This window comes from Macaca fascicularis, chromosome 1 (genome assembly GCF_037993035.2).
Source record: "Macaca fascicularis isolate 582-1 chromosome 1, T2T-MFA8v1.1".
In the NCBI taxonomy this organism is placed as follows: Eukaryota; Metazoa; Chordata; class Mammalia; order Primates; family Cercopithecidae; genus Macaca; species Macaca fascicularis.
The window spans coordinates 51,110,863-51,133,309 of NC_088375.1; the positions used below are offsets into that span (position 1 = coordinate 51,110,863).

At 36.9% G+C, this 22,447-nt stretch overlaps 1 long non-coding RNA gene across 6 annotated transcripts in view; it reads left to right on the forward strand.

Moving 5' to 3' along the window:
* The window catches only part of LOC101925508 (uncharacterized), a 373,900-nt gene that overhangs the window by 152,642 nt on the left and 198,811 nt on the right, over positions 1-22,447 (forward strand). The window contains exon 8 of one of the 6 annotated variants that reach the window (XR_012430865.1): positions 17,344-18,527. The exons of the other annotated variants lie outside the window; for them this stretch is intronic. This is a non-coding gene — a long non-coding RNA (uncharacterized lncRNA). Of the gene's footprint in view, positions 1-17,343; positions 18,528-22,447 lie in introns of those variants that run through there. 6 annotated transcript variants of the gene reach the window in all.

The following is a 22,447-nucleotide window of genomic DNA, read 5'->3' on the forward strand; positions in this document are numbered from 1 at the left end:
GTAGATTTCCTGCTTTTCAGGATACTTTTAAACCAGATCTAAGTCTTCAGTGAGCCATTGAAGAAACATAATAATGCAACTAAGGGGGGAGGCTCAGAATTCAGAGAAGTAAAGCAGAACAATCAAAATGTATGTGCTTCTGCTTTCAAATTTAAAAAAATAAAAATTATAAATATGTGCTAAGTAATACCACTGAAATTAGGGAGATACTGTAAGGAAGTCTTAATCTCTGCAAAATGTAGTGTGTGGAAAGTAGGTCAAGAAGCAAAAGAATTTTAAAGTACTTAGGGGATGGGAAGGATGAAAGAGCAAGGCTTTATCTTATTAAAGCCAGGAAGGAAAGAGAGAGAAATAGACACCTTGTATGACAGAGTGGGATACAATGCATCATCACAGTAATGCATCATGGGAAAACAATTGATATCTTGTTTCAAATAACTGCAGAGTTACAGCTATTTCATTAACAGTGCTGGCAGTCAAAAATTAGTAAAATAAAGTTTATCAGAATTTTCAGAGACAGGAAGAAGAATGGAATAAACAGTTTGATTAACAAAAGAGAAGGAAAAAGAAAATACTATTAAAGATAAATAGAAGGCTAAAATCAAGTATTTCACACACAATACATATGAATGGATTAAATTTTTCCATGTGAAAATTTCAATATCAACTATAAGACATGCCTCAAATCAGTGTTCTTTACCAAAAACACGTAACAATCATGATCAAAGTTAAAGGCATAGGCAAAGAATTGGCAAGCAGATACAAAAGAAATCAGGATTGGTAATGCTAATAGTAAAAGTGTAATGTAAAGAGAATTAAAGAGTGACAATATAGAATAATAAAAGGCAAAATATAGAAATAAGATACATATATATATGTACATGCATGTGTGTATGAAAGCCAAGGCTATGCAGAATTGTGAAAATATTTATGGAAACTTGTCTCACAACAGGCTGTATATGATCCAGAACACTGAGGGAAAGCTACAACAAAACACTTACTGAGGAAGGCACTTTAAACCTAGACTTCAAGAATATCCAAGATAACTTTCCAGATAAGATGAACTTGTAATCAGTTACAAAATGAAGACCAAATGAATTGCAAAACAAAGCCATCATGAATTACCTGAAACAAACTGAATGAGAATCAAAGTCTGCAGATGTTAGAATTTATCTGCACAAAATATAAACAGAATGTTTACTATGTTTAAAGAAACAAGGTATACCTAAATTATGATCATAATACTATAAAAATGACCACTTGTAAAGTAACTATAGAATTTATAAAGATAACTTTTTTCAAAATGAAATTTTTTTTGGATAGTTAAAGCTGAAGAGAGAATCATCCAAAAATAGACACAAGACAAAGCAAACTGGCATGAGGAGAATAAGGGATACAGCTATTAGAACTAATGGCTGAGAATTTTCTAGAATTACTGAAAGATTACATTTATCAGATTCAGAGTACCCAACATACTCCAAATGAAATACATAGACATATAAAACTAGACATTTGGTAGAAAAACTACAGAGCAGCAAAAGGGAAGCAAGAAGGAATAATAGACCCGCTGAGTCTAGTCAACAGCAATACAAATCAAAGCACAGTACAAAATCTCTAAAAGGCTTAGAAAAATGAAATTATATACCCCTTAAGTAAGACTGCTTTTCAAGAACAAGGGCAAAATAGATATTGTTTAGACAAAATTAAAACTGTATACCAGTTTTAGTGCATATAAAACATATACTTAAATATTCCAGAAGCAAGCATTAGAAACACAAAAAAAAAACTAGGAAAGAAATCTGTAAACAAATGCTAATTATATGCAAGCACTACATATAATGTCTAATTTGTGAGTTTTAAAAATAAACGATGGACAGGAGTAGCATATTGGGAAATGGGTAGTCTAGAGCTAAAGCACTTAGGTTTTCATACAAGCTAGAAGAGGGTAAACATGGGTTCTAAATTTTTTAAATATATGTGCTTATTGAATTAGGGTTACTCTGAAAGGATAGAAATAGAATAAAATAATTCATAGAAAATGAAATTAAGGGAAAACTCTAAGCAAAGATCACAAGAAATGAATAAAAGCAACTGATAATGGTTTGGCTGTGTCCCTACCCAAATCTCATCTTGAATTCTTGTGTGTTGTGGGAGGGACCTGGTGGGAGGTGATCAATTGTGGGGGCACATCTTTCCCATGCTATTCTCATGATAGTAAATAAGTCTCATGAGATCTGATGGTTTAAAAAGGAGGAGTTTCCCTGCACAAGTTCTTTTTGCCTGCTGCCATCCATGTAAGATGTGATTTGCTCCTCCTTGCATTCTGCCATGATTGTGAGGCCTCACCAGCCACTTGGAACTGTTTAAACCTCTTTCCTTTGTAAATTGCCCGGTCTTAGGTATGTCTTTATAAGCAGCATGAAAATGGACTAATACAGCAACATAGGAGAAGCAAATTGAAAGTACTACATAAGATATTAGAAATGATTCCATGTATTAGTAATAACTATAGATATAAATATAACTGTCCATTTAAAAGACGTTTAACAGACTATGTTAAAACAAAAACAATATTGCTCTTGTTTACAAAAGACAATTAAAACATAAGGTTATAGAAGCCTTTGAAATAAAAAGATGGAAAAAGACAGTGAGAAGAAAGATGGTGTAGCTATTCAAATATCGCTAAATAAATTCTAACAAAAATTATTAGAGATAGTATCATACTCCATATTGATGAAAGATTCAAATACCTAGGAAGATTTAACAACTTTTATTTATACACCCAACAATAGCTTCAAAATATGGAAAGCAAAAATTGACAGAGCACAAGGAAACTAATGACCTTCACCATCATAGTGGAAGACTCTAATAAATACAAACTGTCTCTATAATTGTTAAATCAGGCAGCCAATATATCAGGATATAAAAGATTGGAGCAACACAATTAGCAATATTGATCTAGTAGACATATATAGAACATTGCATAAAACAATTGAATAATACACTTTTGAAGCACACAGGAAACATTACATAAATTGACCATTTAAGAGGACATTTGCCGTCAATATATTTCAAATGATTGAGACTATTCATACCACACTTTTTTTAAACCACAATATAATTACGTTAAAATGGCTGGCATAAAAATAACAAACTCTAGTGGCAGAAAATGCTAATTATCCTCCAGTGTCCATTCTTTCTTTTAGAACTAGAATTTGCGAAGATTTGGCTAGGAATATGGTGCTTCTGCCTACCTTGTAACTAACTTCTGGAGATCAAGTTTTGGAGTGGTAAGTGCTTGATGTACCTTTCTCGTGATATGTTTAAAAAAGGAAATGACTTTTTTTGTTCCTACCCACAGACTGGGATGAAGGCAGTTTCTGGGTGAGGCAGCCTCTTCTTACAAAGGAGGGGCTCCACCCTAGGGGTTGGGAGAATAGTAAAATAGACCAGCTCTTGGGGCACAGCAGCCACCTCAGTTGGGTATGCCCAGCTAACTTAGTGAAAAATAAACTTCATTATTTTTTGAGCCACTTTAGTTGTTAACGTTATAGCACCTTAGCTTATGTAATAGCTAATTCAGACTCTCACATATACGGAAATTTAAAAAAAGCACTTCTAAGTAATTAGGAATCAAAGAAGGAATCAAAGAAGAAATCGAAATGGAAACTAGACTATACATAAAACTAAAGAGTAATAAAAACATATTTATGCTTCCTTATTTATGCGTATATCTGTATACATATTTTGTAGGATGCCAGTAAAGCAGTACTTAAAAATTGTAGTCTTAAGTGCTTGTTCAACAGGCAAGCAGAAAGGCTGAAATTTCATAAGCTAAGGATGCGTTTGAGAAAGAGAAGGGAATAAACACAGGGAAAGTAGAAGTAAGGATATATTAAGTAGGCAGACAAAATACTAAAAGGATTAATAATCAAAAGGTTGTTTCTTCAAACACATTAATAAAAGTGACAAACCTCAGGCAAAACTGATCAAAGAGAAAAAGCACATGGAAAATATTTTAGTAAAAGGAAAAGGGGACATGGAACTGATGTGGCAGAAATTAAAAGATAGTTTGAAAGATTTCATGTCAAAAATTTGAAAACTTAGTGAAAATGGACCAAAATTAGAGTTTAGTATCCACAAAGAACAAAGGAGAGGCCTAGGTAAAAAAAACAAACAAAAAACTCAGGCTTTGGTTGGGAGCGAAAGGGCTGCACCCTAGAGCAGGGATCCCGTATCCCTGGGCCATGGACCGGCACCAGTCCCTGGCCTGTTGGAATGGGGTGGCAGAGCAGGAGGTGAACCTCAGGCAAGCAAGCATTACGGTCGGCCTGAGCTCTGCCTCCTGTGGAATCAGCCACAGCATTAGATTCTCATAGGAGCACAAACCTTATGGTGAACTGCACATGCAAGGGATCTAGGTTGTGTGTTCTTTTTGAGAATCCAGCCCTGTCCCTGTCATTCATGGAAAAACGATCTTCCACAAAACAAGTCCTTGGTGCCAAAAAGTTAGGGACCACTGCCCTAGAACAAGGAGAACCAGTAGAGTTCTAAAGGCTGTGTCCTCCCCATTGCATCCCCTTAGCATATGCAGAATTTTGATTTATCCCATTACGGATGTTCATTCTGATCACTTGATTAAGGTGTCATACCTGCCAGGCTTCCCCACTGTGAAGCTATTTTCCCTTTTGAAATTAATAAATGTTTGGTGGGGAGGTACTTTGAAACTATGTAAACATTCCATTCTTCACCAAACTTTCAATTAGTTAATATAGGCTTATAGTTTACTATTTTATTCAATGGGCTAATATGTTACTATCATTTATTTTGATAACATTTTCCTGATTTAGCTAGTCAGCTGGGCCTGGATAAAGGTGGGGAATAAACACACACAGGGCATAACTTTAAGGAGGCACTCACTCTTAGGATTATGCAAGTGAAGGGTTGGTACTTATATGATTCTGCGAATGAGTGTCTCCTTAAATTTTGCATCCTGGTCATCTCTCTTCCCTGGTTCTGGCCTTACTGTGAGGTTGGCTTTTTGTGTTTTGGCATGTCCCCCTCAATTCACTCAGTTATGTGAGCACGAGATGTTCTAGTCTCATCTTGTACTTATCTTGTTGCAGCCTCAGGATCAATTGCTTGTGGAAGAGTCCTGGTTTCTGTTAGTGGGGAATGGAATTGAGGAGTCAAAATCTAGGCACTTAGTGTGTTCCTTGATTTGGGACCATTGGTGATGGCATTCATAGGCCCTCTTAGTGATCAAAGCAAAGGAATATAGGGGATGATTACCCTCATGCTGTTCTTGTGATAGTGAGTTCTCATGGGATCTGATGGTTTTATAAGGCTGTCTTTCTCTGTTTTGCTCGGTTCTTCTCTCCCCTGCCACCATATGAAGGACATGTTTGTTTCCCCTTCTGCCATGATTTTAAGTTGACTGAGGCCTCCGCCATGCTGAACTGTGAGTCAATTAAACCTCTTTCCTTTATAAATTACCCAGTATCGGGTATGTCATTATTAGCAATGTGAGAGCAGGCTAATACAGCGAAATCTGGAGTCCATTATCTTTAACACATTATTTGACAAAACTTCTGTCCATAGCCAGTCTCCCATTTCTGCCACCATGCCATCCTATACTGGCACACCCTCCACATTTCACTTGGATGTGAGTGCCTTGTGCCAGGCTGCCCCCACATACATTTACCTTCCTTACCCTGCTGGAGCCCCTGGTCCTCATGCCAGGCATCGCCTGTGCATATGTGTTGTGCTGCTTGCTGTCAGAAGACAAAATTACAACAAATTTAGTTTAAACATAGTAATTGCCTTTTATTTGCCATTCTAGAATTGGCAACACCTCATTCTACAAGATATGATGAGTGCTTGAATGAGCTGACCAGAGGATTTCAGCTTTATAGACAGAAAAGGGCTGAAGAAAGTAGTAGAAACAGAACAAAAAGTGGATTGGTCATTTCAAAGTAACTTACAGGGTGAAAGCAGAGGAGAGACTTTCTTATTACACTGACTAGTGTTGACTAGACTCTCCTATGTTTCAGAAAACTGACCCATTTTAAATTTCAGTTTGATTATGTGACACCTGTAGCATAAGTGACTACATTCTGATTTACCCTTGTCTGCTGGGGCTGTGTAGGATGCTTGTCTCAAACAGTGGCCTCCCATAAACATTAAGATTGGGCTCCTTCACCTGACATCAGACCACTTTCTGCGTGAGCACCCTCTTGTCTCTGCTCAAACTCTGACTCCCTGCAATTGGGTTGTCTGCTTACTTCACTCTGTCGGGCCACTGCCACGCATGGGTTCTCATTCTCCTGTTCCTCACACACTGCATGGATGTCCTCAGATTGGCTGCGCTCTCATATTGGGATGCCTACCCACAGGGATTACTACCTAATGCCTCTTGAGCTGGGATATTCATGCTGGGTGACCATCCTTCTCGGGTCACCTCCTCATTTTACCTAAGGCCTGACACCTTGTGCTGTATATCTGTATTATGTGGATGACCTCCTCAACCTGCTTGGACTCTGATAGACTCCTTTCAGCTAACATGGATGTTTTCCTTGTTCTGCCCAATTTAATCACTTTAGCACAGATTTTTTTCTTCAGAATTTTTTTAGGACATTAAGGAAGAGATGGAAACGGAAGACCAGTAAATCTGACTCTTTCCCCCACTGAGGCCTGAATAAGCTCTGGGGAAATCTGACAAATATATTAGAAACAGGGAAACTACAGACAAATCCATCTTAAAAATAAATGCAGACATTCTAAATGAAATATTAGAACTTGAATCAAAATGATATAAATAGAACATATAAATTCAACTTGGTCATGACCTATTTATTTCAGGAATTTAATGTTCACTTGATATTAGAAATTAATGCATTGCATTCAAAGAACAAAAAACAAATCATGTAATCTTAATAGATACCGTAATTTCATTTATTTCAATATTTATAATAGAAAGTTTAGCTAACTGAACAGAAATGAACTTAATCTGATAAGAGTACTGAAAAAATCCTCCAGCAGACATGATACTTAAAGTACAATGTCGAACACTTTCCTTCTGAAATAAAGAATGAGACCAGAATGCTTGCATTTCCATTTTTAAAAAAAAATTTTTACTTTAAGTTCTGGGATATATGCGCAGAATGTGCAGATTTGTGACAGTTTTACATGTACCATGGTGTTTTGCTGCACCTATCAACCCATCATCTAGGTTTTAAGCCCCACATGCATTAGGTATTTGTCCTAATTTTCTCCCTCCTTTTGCCCCACACCCCATGACAGGCCCTGGTATGTGATGTTCCCCTCCCTCTGTCCATGCGTTCTCATTGTTCAACTCTCACTTATGAATGAGAACATGTGTTTGGTTTTCTGTTCCTGTGTTAGTTTGCTGAGGATGATGGCTTCCAGCTTCATCCATGTCCCTGCAAAGGACATGAACTCATTCTTATTTACAGCTACATCATATTCCATGGTGTATATGTACCACATTTTCTTTATTCAGTCTATCATTGATGGGCATTTGGGTTGGTTCCAAGTCTTTGCTATTGTTAATAGTGCTGCAATAAACATACATGTACATTTGTCTTTAGAGTAGAATGATTTATGATCCTTTGGGTATATACCAACTAATGGGATTGCTGGGTCAAATGGTATTTCTGGTTCTAGATCTTTGAGGAATCACCAGACTATCTTCCACAGTGGTTGAACTAATTTACATTCCCACCAACAGTGTAAAAGCATTCCTATTTCTCCACAGCCTCGCTAGCAAGTGTTGTTTCCTGACGTTTTAATGATCGCCATTCCAACGGGTGTGAGATGATATCACATTGAGGTTTTGATTTGCATTTCTCTAATGACCAGTGATGCGCTTTCTTCATGTTTCTTGGCTACATAAATGTCTTCCTTTGAGAGTTGTCTGTTCACATCCTCTGCCCACTTTTTTTCTTTTTTTTTTTTATTATAAGTTCTAGGGTACATATGCACAACGTGCAGGTTTGTTACATATGTATACATGTGCCATGTTGGTGTGCTGTACCCATTAACTTGTCATTTACATTAGGTATATCTCCTAATGCTATCCCTCCCCACCCCCCCCCAACCCCACAACAGGCCCCGGTGTGTGATGTTCCCCTTCCTGTATCCAAGTGATCTCATTGTTCAATTCCCACCTATGAGTGAGAACATGCAGTGTTTGGTTTTCTGTTCTTGCGATAGTTTGCTGAGAATGATGGTTTCCAGCTGCATCCATGTCCTTACAAAGGACACGAACTCATCCTTTTTTTGTGGCTGCATAGTATTCCAAAGTGTATATGTGCCACATTTTCTTAATCCAGTCTGTCACTGATGGACATTTGGGTTGGTTCCAAGTCTTTGCTATTGTGAATAGTGCCGCAGTAAGCATACATGTGCATGTGTCTTTATAGCAGCATGATTTATAATCCTTTGGGTATATACCCAGTAATGGGATGGTTGGGTCAAATGGTATTTCTACTTCTAGATCATTGAGGAATCGCCACACTGTTTTCCACAATGGTTGAACTAGTTTATAGTCCCACCAACAGTTTAAAAGTGTTCCTATTTCTCCACATCCTCTCCAGCACGCGTTGTTTTCTGACTTGCTAATGATTGCCATTCTGACTGGTGTGAGATGGTATCTCATTGTGGCTTTGATTTGCATTTCTCTGATGGCCAGTGATGATGAGCATTTTTTTCATGTGTCTATTGGCTGTATGAATGTCTTTTGAGAAATGTCTGTTCATATCCTTTGCCCACTTTTTGATGGGGTTGTTTTTTTCTTGTAAATTTGTTTGAGTTCTTTGTCGGTTCTGGCTATTAGCCGTTTGTCAGATGAGCAGGTTGCAAAAATTTTCTCCCATTCTGTAAGTTGCCTGTTCACTCTGATGGTAGTTTCTTTTGCTGTGCATAAGCTCTTTAGTTTAATTAGCTCCCATTTATCAGTTTTGGCTTTTGTTACCATTGCTTTTGGCGTTTTAGACATGAAGTCCTGGCCCATGCCTATGTGCTGAGTGGTATTACCTAGGTTTTCTTTTAGGGTTTTTATGGTTTTTAGGTCTAACATTTAAGTCTCTAATCTATCTTGAATTAATTTTCATATAAGGAGTAAGGAAAGGATCCAGTTTCAGCTTTCTACTTATGGCTAGCCAATTTTCCCAGCACCATTTATTAAATAGGGAATCCTTTCCCCATTTCTTGTTTCTCTCAGGTTTGTCAAAGATCAGATGGCTGTAGACGTGTGGTATTATTTCTGAGGGCTCTGTTCTGTTCCATTGGTTTATATCTCTGTTTTGGTACCAGTACCATGCTGTTTTGGTTACTGTAGCCTTGTAGTATAGTTTGAAGTCAGGTAGCGTGATGCCTCCAGCTTTGTTCTTTTCGCTTAGGATTGTCTTGGCAATGCGGGGTCTTTTTTGGTTCCGTATGAACTGTAAAAGTTTTTTCCAATTCTGTGAAGAAAGTCATTGGTAGCTTAATGGGGATGGCATTGAATCTATAAATTACCTTGGGCAGTATGGCCATTTTCACAATATTGATTCTTCCTATCCATGAGCATGGTATGTTCTTCCATTTGTTTGTATCCTCTTTTATTTCACTGAGTGGTGGTTTGTAGTTCTCCTTGAAGAGGTCCTTTACATCCCTTGTAAGTTGGATTCCTAGGTATTTTATTCTCTTTGAAGCTATTGTGAATGGGAGTTCATTCATGATTTGGCTCTGTTTGTCTGTTACTGGTGTGTAAGAATGCTTGTGATTTTTGTACCTTGATTTTGTATCCTGAGACTTTGCTGAAGTTGCTTATCAGCTTAAGGAGATTTTGGACTGAGATGATGTGGTTTTCTAAATATACAATCATATCATCTGCAAACAGGGACAGTTTGACTTCCTGTTTTCCTAACTGAATAACCTCTATTTCTTTCTCTTGCCTGATAGCCCTGGCCAGAATTTCCAACACTATGTTGAATAGGAGTGGTGAGAGAGGGCATCCCTGTCTTGTGCCAGTTTTCAAAGGGAATTTTTCCAGTTTTTGCCCATTCAGTATGATATTGGCTGTGGGTTTGTCATAAATAGCTCTTATTATTTTGAGATACACTCCATCAATACCAAATTTATTGAGAGTTTTTAGCATGAAGGGCTGTTGAATTTTGTCAAAGGCCTTTTCTGGATCTATTGAGATAATTATGTGGTTTTTGTCTTTGGTTCTGTTTATATGCTGGATTACATTTATTGATTTGTGTATATTGAACCAGCCTTGCATCCCAGGGATGAAGTCGGCTTGATCATGGAATAAGCTTTTTGATGTGCTGCTGGATTTTGTTTGCCAGTATATTTTATTGAGGATTTTTACATTGATGTTCATCAAGGATATTGGTCTAAAATTTTCTTTTTTTGCTGTATCTCTGCCAGGCTTTGGTATCAGGATGATTTTGGCCTCATAAAATGAGTTAGGGAGGATTCCCTCTTTTTCTATTGATTGGAATAGTTTCAGAAGGAATGGTGCCAACTCCTCCTTGTACCTCTGGTAGAATTTGGCTGTGAATCCATCTGGTCCTGGACTTTTTTTGGTTCGTAGGCTATTGATTATTGCCTCAATTTCAGAGCCTGCTATTGGTCTATTCAGGGATTCAATTTTTTCCTGGTTTCATCTTGAAAGAGTGAAAGTGTCCAGAAAATTATTCATTTCTTCTAGGTTTTCTAGTTTATTTGCATAGAGGTGTTTATAGTATTCTGATGGCAGTTTGTATTTCTGTGGGGTTGGTGGTGGTATCCCTTTTATCATTTTTTATTGTGTCTATATGATTCTTCTCTCTTTTCTTATTAGTCTTGCTAGCAGTCTATCAATTTTGTTGATCTTTTCAAAAAACCAGCCTCTGGATTCATTGATTTTTTTTTTTGTGTGTGTGTCTCTATCTCCTTCAGTTCTGCTCTGATCTTAGTTATTTCTTGCCTTCTGCTAGCTTTGGAATGTGTTTGCTCTTGCTTCTCTAGTTCTTTTAATTGTGATGTTAGGGTGTGAATTTTAGATCTTTTCTGCTTTCTCTTGTGGGCATTTAATGCTGTAAATTTCCCTCTACACACTGCTTTAAATGTGTCCCAGAGATTCTGGTATGTTGTGTCTTTGTTCTTATTGGTTTCAAAGAACATCTTTATTTCTGCCTTCATTTCATTATGTACCCAGTAGTCATTCAGGAGCAGGTTGTTCAGTTTTCATGTAGTTGAGTGGTTTTGATTGAGTTTCTTAGTCCTGAGTTCTAGTTTGATTGCACTGTGGTCTGAGAGACAGTTTGTTATAATTTCTGTTCTTTTACATTTGCTGAGGAGTGTTTTACTTCCAACTATGTGGTCAATTTTGGAATAAGTGTGATGTGCTGAGGAGAATGTATATTCTGTTGATTTGGGGTGGAGAGTTCTGTAGATGTCTTATGTCTGCTTGGTGCAGAGTTGAGTTCAATTCCTGGATATCCTTGTTAACTTTCTGTCTCGTTGGTCTGTCTAATGTTGACAGTGGGCTGTTAAAGTCTCCCATTATTATTGTATTGGAGTCTAAATCTCTTTGTAAGTCTCTAAGGACTTGGTTTATGAATCTGGGTGATCCTGTATTGGGTGCATATATATTTAGGATAGTTAGCTCTTCCTGATTAATTGATCCCTTTATCATTATGTAATGGCCTTCTTTGTCTCTTTTGATCTTTGTTGGTTTAAAGTCTATTTTATCAGAGACTAGGATTGCAACGCCTGCTTTTTTTTTGTCCTCCATTTGCTTGGTAGACCTTCCTCCATCCCTTTATTTTGAGCCTATGTGTGTCTCTGCATGTGAGATGGGTCTCCTGAATACAGCAGACTGATGGGTCTTGACTCTTTATCCAGTTTGCCAGTCTGTGTCTTTTAATTGTACCATTTAGTCCATTTACATTTAAGGTTAATATTGTTATGTGTGAACTTGATCCTGTCATTATGATATTAGCTGGTTATTTTGCTTGTTAGTTGATGCAGTTTCTTCCTAGCCTCGATGGTCTTTACATTTTGGCATGTTTTTGCAATGGCTGGTACCTGTTGTTCCTTTCCATGTTTAGTGCTTCCTTCAGGATCTCTTGTAGGGCAGGCCTGGTGGTGACAAAATCTCTAAGCATTTGCTTGTCTGTAAAGGATTTTATTTCTCCTTCACTTATGAAACTTAGTTTGGCTGGATATGAAATTCTGAGTTGAAAATTCTTTTCTTTAAGAATGTTGAATATTGGCCCCCACTCTCTTCTGGCTTGTAGAGTTTCTGCTGAGAGATCTGCTGTTAGTCTGATGGGCTTCCCTTTGTGGGTAACCTGACCTTTCTCTCTGGCTGCCCTTAAGATTTTTTCCTTCATTTCATCTTTGGTGAATCTGACAATTACGTGTCTTGTAGTTGCTCTTCTCGAGGAGTATCTTTGTGGCGTTCTCTGTATTTCCTGAATTTGAATGTTGGCCTGCCTTACTAGGTTGGGGAAGTTCTCCTGGATGATATCCTGCAGAGTGTTTTCCAACTTGGTTCCATTTTCCCCCCGTCACTTTCAGGCACCCCAATCAGATGTAGATTTGGTCTTTTCACATAATCCCATATTTCTTGGAGGCTTTATTTGTTTTTTACTCTTTTTTTCTCTACTCTTCTCACTTCATTTCATTCATTTGATCTTGAATCACTGATACTCTTTCTTACATTTGATGGAGTCAATTACTGAAGCTTGTGCATTTGTCACGTAGTTCTCATGTCATGGTTTTCATCCCTATCAGTTTGTTTATGGTCTTCTCTGCATTGATTATTCTAGTTATCCATTCTTTCAATCTTTTCTTTTTTTTTTTTTTTTTTTTGAGACGGAGTCTCGCTCTGTCGCCCAGCCCAGGCTGGAGTGCAGTGACGCGATCTCGGCTCACTGCAAGCTCCGCCTCCCGGGTTCACGCCATTCTCCTGCCTCAGCCTCCCGAGTAGCTGGGACTACAGGCGCCCACAACCGCGCCCGGCTAATTTTTTGTATTTTTAGTAGAGACGGGGTTTCACTGTGGTCTCGATCTCCTGACCTTGTGATCCGCCCACCTCGGCCTCCCAAAGTGCTGGGATTACAGGCGTGAGCCACCGCGCCCGGCCGTCTTTCAATCTTTTCAAGGTTTAGTTTCTTTGCATTGGTTACGTAGTTCCTCCTTTAGCTCTGAGAAGTTTGATCAACTGAAGCCGCCTTCTCTCAACTCGTCAAAGTCATTCTCCATGTAGCTTTGTTCCGTTGCTGGCGATGAGCTGCATTCCTTTGGAGGGGGAGATGTCTTCTGAGTTTTTGAATTTCCAGCTTTTCTGCACTGCTTTTCCCCCATCTTTGTGGTTTTATCTGCCTTTGGTCTTTGATGGTGGCGTACTGATGGGGTTTTGGTGTGGGTGTCCTTTCTGTTAGTTTTCCTTCTAACAGTCAGGACGCTCAGCTGCATGTCTGTTGGAGTTTGCTTGAGGTCCACTCCAGACCCTGTTTGCCTGGGTATCAGCAGCAGAGGCTGCAGAATATAGAATATTGCTGAACAGCGAGTGTTGCTGTCTGATTCTTGCTTTGGAAGCTTCGTCTTAGAGGTGTAGGCAGCTGTGTGAGGTGTGAGGTGTCACTCTGCACCTAGTGGGGGATGTCTCCCAGTTAGGCTACTCAGGGATCAGGGACCCACTTGAGCAGGCAGTCTGTCTGTTCTCAGATCTCAGTCTCCATGCTGGGAGAACCACTCCTCTCTTCAAAGCTGTCAGACAGGGAAATTTACTCTCTCCCCACTTTTTAATGGTTTTTTTTTTTTTTCTTCTAAATTTAAGATCCTTATAGATTCTGGATATTATACCTTTGTCAGATGGGTAGCTTGCAAAAATTTTCTTGCATTCTGTAGGTTGCCTGTTCACTCTGATGTTAAAACTCGGTGCAGAAGCTCTTTAATTTGATTAGCTCTCATTTGTCAATTTTGGCTTTTGTTGCAATTGATTTTGGTGTTTTAGTCATGAAGTCTTTGCACATGCCTATGTCCTGAATGGTATTGCTTCAGTTTTCTTCTAGGGTTTTTATGGTTTTGGGCTTTACATTTCAGTCTTTAATCTATCTTGAATTAATTTTTGTATAAGGTGTAAGAAAGGGGTCCAGTTTGTTTTCTACTTATGGCTAGCCAGTTTTCCCAGCACCATTTATTAAATAGGGAATCCATTCCCCATCGCTTGTTTTTGTCAGGTTTGTCAAAGATCAGATGGTTGTAGATGTGTGGTGTTATTTCTGAGGCCTCAGTTCTATTCCATTGGTCTATATATCAGTTTTGGTACCAGTACCATGCTGTTTTGGTTACTGTAACCTTGTAGTATAGTTTGAAATCAGGCAGCATGATGCCTCCAGTTTGTTGTTTTTGCTTAGGATTGTCTTGGCTATACGGCTGTTTTTTTGTTCCATATGAAATTTAATATAGTCTTCTAATTTTGCAAAGAAAGTCACTGGTTGCTTGGTGGGAATAACATTGAATGTATAAATTACTTTGGGAAGTATGGCTGTTTCAACGATATTGATTCTTCCTATCCATGAGGATGGAATGATTTTTCTTTTGTTTGTGTCCTGTTATTTCTTTTAGCAGTGATTTGCAGTTCTGCTTGAAGTCCTTCACGTCCGTTGTAAGTTGTATTCCTAGGTATTTTCTTTGTAGCAATTGTAAATTGGAGTTTACTCATGATTTGGCTCTCTGCTTGTCTGTTGTTGCTGTATAGGAATGCTTGTGATTTTTGCACATTGATTTTGTATCCTGAGACTTTGCTGAAGTTGCTCATCAGCTTAGAGTTTTTAGGCTGAGACGATGGGGTTTTCTAAATATACAGTCATGTCATCTGCAAACAGATAATTCGAGTTTCTCTCTTCCTATTTGAATACTTTATTTCTTTCTCTTGTGATTGCCCTGGTCAGATCTTCCAATACTGTGTTGAATAGGAGTGGTGAGAAAGGGCATCCTTGTCCTGTACTGGTTTTCAAATGGAATGTTTCCAACTTTTGAACATTGCAGTATGATATTGGCTATGGGTTTGTCATGAATAATCCTTATTATTTTGAGAGATGTTCCATCAATACCCAGTTTATTGAGAGTTTTTAGCATGAAGGGATGTTGAATTTGATCTAAGGCCTTTCCTTCATCTATTGAGGTAATAATGTGGTTTTTGTCATTGGTTCAGTTTATGACAGATTACATTTATTTATTTTTGTATGTTGAACCAGCCTTACGTCCCAGGTATAAAGCCAACTTGATCGTAGTGGATAAGCTTTTTGATGTGCTGCTGGATTTTGTTTGCCAGAATTTTATTGAGAATTTTCACGTCGATGTTTATCAGGGATATTGGCCTGAACTTTTTGTGTGTGTGTTTCTGCCACGTTTTGATATCACGATGATGCTGGCCTCATAAAATGAGCTTGGGAGGAGTCCCTATTTTTCTGTTTGGAATAGTTTCAGAAGGAATGGTATGAGCTCCTCTTTATACCTCTGGTAGAATTTGGCTGTAAATCTGTCTGGTCCTGGGCTTTATTTTCATTGATAGGCTCTTAATTACTGCCTCAATATCAGAACTTGGTATTGGTCTCTTCAGGGATTTGATTTCTCCCTGGTTTAGTCTTGGGAGGGTATATGTGTCCCAGAATTTATCCATTTCTTCTAGATTTTCTTGTTTATTCGTGTAGAAGTGTATTTAGTATTCTCTGATGGTAGTTTGTATTTCTGTGGGATCAGTGGTGATATCCCCTTTATCATTTTTTATTGTGTCTATTTGATTCTTATCTCTTCTTTAGTCTAGTTACTGTTCCATCTATTTTGTTAATCTTTTCAAAAACCAGCTCCTGGATTCATTGATTTTTTTTTTTTTTTTGGAAGGTTTTTTCGTGTCTCTATCTCCTTCAGTTCTGCTCTGATATTAGTTATTTCTTCTAGCTTTTGAATTTGTTTGCTCTTGCTTCTCTGCTGCTTTTAATTGTAATATTAGAGTATTGATTTTAGATCTTTCCAGTTTTCTGTTGTGGGCATTTAGTGCTTTAAATGATCCTCTAAACACTGCTTTAGCTGTGTCCCAGAGATTCTGGTACGTTGTCTCTTTGTTCTCATTGGTTTCAAATAACTTGATTTCTGCCTTAATTTCGTTATTTAACCAGGAGTCATTCGGGAACAGGTTGTTCAATTTCCATGTAGTTGTGAGGTTTTGAGTGAGTTTCTTAATCTTGAGTTCTAATTTGATTGCACTGTGGTCTGAGAGAGTGTTATGATTTCCATTCTTTTGCATTTGCTGAGGAGTGTTTTACTTCCAATTATGTGATTGACTTTAGAATAAGTGCTGTGTGGTACTGAGAAGAGTTCTGTTAGATGTCTATTAGGTCTGCTTGGTCCAGAGCTGAGTTCAAGTCCTGAATATCCTTGTTAATTTTCTGTCTCGTTGATCTGCCTAATATTGACAGTGGGTGTTAAAATCTCCCACTATTATTGTGTGGGAGCCTAAGTCTCTTTGTAGGTCTTTAAGGACTTGCTTTATGAATCTGGGTGCTCCTGTATTGGGTGCATATATATTTAGGTTAGTTAGCTCTTCTTGTTGTATTGATCCCTTTACCATTATGCAATGCCTCTCTTTGTCTTTTTTGATCTTTGTTGGTTTAAAGTCTGTTTTATCATAGATTAGGGTTGCAACCCCTGCTTTTTTTTTTAAACTTTCATTTGCGTGGTAAATATCCCTGCATCCCTTTATTTTGAGCCTATGTGTGTGTTTGCACATGAGCTAGGTCTCCTGAATACAGCACACCAATGGGTCTTGACTCTGTCCGATTTGCCAGTCTGTGTCTTTTAATTGGGGCACTTAGCCCATTTGCATTTAAGGTTAATATTGTTGTGTGTGAATTTGATGCTGTCATCATGATGCTAGCTGGTTATTTTGCAAATGTGTTGATGCAGTTTCTTCATAGTGTTAGTGGTCTTTTTATTTTGGTGTGTTTTTGCAGTGGCTGGTACTGGTTTTTCCTTTGCATATTTAGTGCTTCTGGAGCCTGGTGGTGACAACATCCCTCAGCATTTGCTTGTCTAGAGCATTTCCATTTTGTTCATCAATGTATGAGAGGTCTTATCAGTAATATAAGAAAAGTCTAAATTATAGGCAGGAACTAGAACACATTTCTAAGTTTCCAACTTTAAAAATATTTAAATATTTTTGTCATTAAAAAACTATATAAGCTACCATCAATTCTTAGAAAAAGCAAGATAGGTGTGAGAAAGAAAAGAAAACCACAAATTCTTTCTACTACTTTAATTCCTTTGTCCTTCTAGGTTGGTCTCGATGACTTGCTTGACTAGAGCTTGACTAGAATGTGACAGACATGATGGACTGGGACTGCCAATGCTAGGTCAGGAGAAACACTAAGAATTCTGCCTGGTCTCTTGGAACACTGATTCAGGGACCCCTGAGCCACAAGAGAGAAAGTTCAATACTGGAGAAGACTCATGTAGATCTTCAAGCCAACAATCCAAATTTAGCCCCGTCTTCCAACTCTCCATGCTGATGTATCAGAAAGGTGTATGAAGCCATCTGAGGCCCTCCTGATTAGCCCATCAGTCAGTTGAATCCTGCCAAGAAACCTGTCAATTTCACATAGTACAGAGAATTGCTTATCTGAGCTCTGCCTGAATTCTTGACTCACAGAACAATGAGATATAATTAAAAGATGCTGTCTTAAGCCACTAAGTTTTAAAATTTGTTTTACAATAAAAGATAACCAGAGCATAGATATAACAAAAAGTACAAAAATGATAGCTTCTAAATAAAGATATACATGGATACTTTCTTTAAATTTTACTGCCTTTTCTCTTATTTATCACTTTATGAATTCCTATGTGTATTTTCAAAACTTGTTGACTCAGCTGAACCAATTTCTTTTTTCATATCAGAATGGCGGATACAAAATAATTCTTCCAAAATGAAAGTGTGTATTTCTATTCAAATATTTTCCCTGAATAGGTTTCAACCAAGAGATTAATGTGTTCCTTGATTAAATTCAGTGTTCACTTCCTGACATGCAAGGTTAGACTGAACAGAAAGGCATAAGCCTGATTTCTTTTGTTAGAAATGATTTAAATTAGTTCATATGTAGGATTCACTAAGACCAGGCTTGTTGAGATAAATGTATTTCTAATTATGTGTTTAGAATCCTAGGCAGGATGTGTTGACCTCTCTGTCAGAGGATTTAGCTGAACACATTACTCAGACATTTCTGTTAAAATATGGAGTGCTCAAGTCAGGAAGTAATGCATGATAGGTTTTGAAGATTGGAAAAATAATAATGTTTATTTTATTTAAGTCTTTAAAATTTTGAGAATAGAATCACTGGAAACATAAAGAATGAGTTCCTGTGACAATTCTGAGACTTATAATGAGATGGAAAATACTCAGAAGTTGTTCCTAGAATAAAATTTGGTTTTGATTATTATAATTGTAGATGGCTTTGAATAGAAAGATCTTTAGAGGATATATATATATACTCTTACATATATATATATATATATATAAGAGTCTGAGTCTGAAAGTCCAGGCATGAGTACTCTGGTACTGTACCTTCCTCCATATAATTTTATCTTAGAAAAATTCTCTCTCCAATCATCAATCTCTTCACTATTAAGTGAAGAGGGTGGGTTTGCTTTAATAAAATTTGAGACTTAGAAGAAAGCTGAGAAGTCATCTAGTTGGACTTCCTCATTTTGTAGATAATACTATATAATGGTATACACCCAGTATACATAGGATGACTATGAAATTTGTTGATTGTAATGGTTATATAAATATAATAACTGAGCAGAATAATTATACTTGGTATGTGTTTATTTACCTTAATCAGTTTCTTAACATGAACTCATCTGTCATATATCAATTGTATAATTTCTGAAAAACATATTTTTTTCTCAAAATTGACTTATTCTTGGGTTTCTCATAAAATTGCTTATAATACTATAAAAAGTTACACTTGATTAATGAATTTTGTATGCTGACACTTAATTGACCTTTCTCTGTAGATCTTATTCTGAATTGAGTAAATTCTCTCTACAGGTAATTGGTAACCTCAGAATAAATTCTGCTAAATGTGATTATATTTTTATATTAATACATATAATTATTTTAGTCAAAATATTTTCACTGGTAATGTCTTTTTGTCTCCAAAAATTAATCTTTGCAAATATTTTACAAGGCTAATCTCATTAAAAACTTTCTCTTGACTTTAAAGAAAAAAATTTAAATCCAAATTTAGAAGGATGTTGCAAAATTTTAAGTCTAATATTTTTTTTCAGATTTGAGGAATAAAATGTTTAGAAGTAGGAAGTCCATCAAAAGATTACTCCCACAAAAGTGATAATCTAAAGCAAAATTTCTAAGTATCCTAAATTAAATATTGTACACTCACAAACTATTTTTCAGTCCTTCATTGATTGCATAGGACTAATTTATTCTTACTGTGTGTAAGATTTGTTTTCAATAATTGCAATTAACTAAAAGTTTCAAAAGGTGAAGCTTCTTCATGTTCCATTTATTGGATATGTTGATTAAAGATTTCCAGCTGATTTTAAAGAAAACATATCCAAAACTTAGATTACCAATTTATAAACAATGTTTCAGTACTATTGTTGGGTACTTAGTTTGATATACAAATTAGTTTTTCAGTGGTGCAATTAGTTGGGTTGATGATGGTCAGCTAAAAGGAAAAACTATACTGCCCTGCTGAAGTATGTTTTTATATTTAACATCAGCTTCATTAAAAACATTTTGTGATTCAGATAATGTACCCCAGGAGTCAGCAAACTTGCTCTATAAAGAGCCAAATACTGAATCTTTCAGACTTTGTGAGCCATATGGTCTCTGTTGCAACTACTCGATTTTGCCATAGCATGAAAGCAGCCACAGACAATAGTAATCAAATAGATGTGGTTGTGTTTCCAGGGCCATTGTTACAAAGTACCTTACAAACTAGTTGCTTCAAACTACCCACAATTATTCTCGCACACTTTTGAAGGCTGGAAGTCTGAAATCAAGGTGTTGACAAGGTTGGTTGCTTCCAGTCGTTCTGAGGGAGAATCTGCTCCATGCCTCTCCTAGTTTCTGGTGGTTGCCAGCAATCTTTGACTTTCCTTGACTTGTGGCAGCATAACTCGAAAGTCTGCCTCTGAAGTCACATGGCATTCTTCCTTTGCGCCTGTCTCTGCATCTCTGGTTCAAATTTCCCTTTTCTTATATAGATACCAGTGATTAGATTGAGGCCCATCTTAATCTAGTATGACCTCATCTTATCTTGATTGTATATGTGAAGACCCGATTTCCAAATAAGGTCATATTTTCAGGTGCAAGGGGGTTAAGATTTGAACATATCTTTTGAAGAGACGCAATTCTACCCACTGTACTAGGTTCCAGTGAAACATTATTTACAAAATCATGTTTTGTGGGCTGTTAATTTGCTGACCTTCCTCTAACTGAACTTCAATTGTATTAATGTTTGTTTGTTTTCACACCTATAGATCTTATATTAAGTGGTAGAATATTGCAGCTTATTTAAACAGTTACAAATCATGTAGGCATTGCAACCAATTCCAAGTACATTTCTGCTTATAAGTTAATTTATTAAAGAACATTATTTTTTCATAGCACTATATCAACCTAAATTTATATTCACATAATTTTATATGTATGATTAACTTTTAACTGAATTTCAATAGCATTTGTAATAATTTCAAATGTTTTGTCTTTTGTAGAATGACTCTTTAAAAGTTTTACTTTGATTCCTTGAATTGAAAAAATTGAGTCATGATTAGAATCAACTGACTTAAAAATATTGTCAAATGATACTTATATAAAACTGGCATGTGCTGTGTGCAAAGTTATGGTTCTACTAATAGAACTAACACATTAAAAAGTACAGCTTTCCCGTCTCTGCTAAAAATACAAAAAATTAGCCAGGCATGGTGGCGGGTGCCTGTAGTCCCAGCTACTGGGGAAGCTGAGGCAGGAGAATGGTGTGAACCCCAGGGGACGGAGCTTGCAGTGAACTGAGATCGCACCACTGCACTCCAGCCTGGGTGACAGAGCGAGACTCCATCTCAAAAAAAAAAAAGTACAGCTTTTTAAAATCTTGTACATGAGAATTTAGAATTAAAAATAAGCAAAAATTCACTTGGATTACATTTGATCTAAAGGCAAAGTCTTTCTTCATAGAGTGATATTTAAACTCATAGCTAAGGGTTTTATATCATCACCCCTGGTCACAGCCTTATTAAAATAGTTACTAAGTTTTGAAATTGATGTTCTGCAGATTTGTCTTCTGATTCTCTTGTGGTTAGTAATGTCACTTTTGCCTTCATGGTTGATGACAAATGCTAATATTAAAGTTATACTTTATCATTAATCTTCTTCTGCAATAGAGATTATTAGATTTTTATTAGTCATGTATTCGTGTAAGTGACTCATGCTGAGAAGTCTTATCAAAAGGAAAAAAGGTACCAAACAGCCATAGATTTACATCCCATAGTGTAAGTGATGAACTATCATAGCAAAAGTATTCAGACTACATTTTCTGCACCTGTGGTAGGGCTGCTTCGCTTCTATTTCTCATGCATGTTAAATGCATTTCTGTCTTGTAATGTCTTACCTTTCTCACTGATCCCACCAACTGGAAGCCTCGTCTTCTGCATCACACACTGACCATGGCATGAATCATTTCACCTGGGTGGTGCACATGCTGGCCAGGGGCAGCAGTGTCAAGGGCTTCGCCCTCCTACCATGATGCCCAGAGGAAGGTAAACTCTTCCTACCTCTATTGTCTGATCATGTTTTGTTTTGTTAGCAAATGCCTTGAATCACAACCCTGGAAGAAGAAGATTTAGTTACAGTGCATCTGAAAGAGGGAAAGAAAAGAAAAAGCCTATGTACCTTTCAGATTTTATGAAACTGTATGATAAAGTCAGAACACTGTTAATTGCATGTGCATGTCACACATAGACATGTCCATGGCAGAAGAGGCTCATACCAGTGGAATGGTGCTTAACCAATTTAGGCTTCTTTTAATGTAACAATTAATATTTCACTTAAATCATGAATAAATGCTGAATTTCCAGGATGTGGCATAATAGGCATACATTATAACTGTCATAGGTAACTGCTACTTATGGTCATCCTTATGTCATATAGTAAAGTAGACTTTCAGGCTCTTGAGCCTATCAATTAATTTATTTTTATAAAAATATGCTTTAGGCTTAACTTCTGTACATTATCTCCTGTGTGTTATTTTAATTTTCTTTAATTTATCTAAATAAATTTCCCTAAAGTAATTTGTCCCTTCCTCAGAATATATTCAGCTTGAAGTGAGTTAAAGAAAACAGCTTTCTTCTGGAGAATACA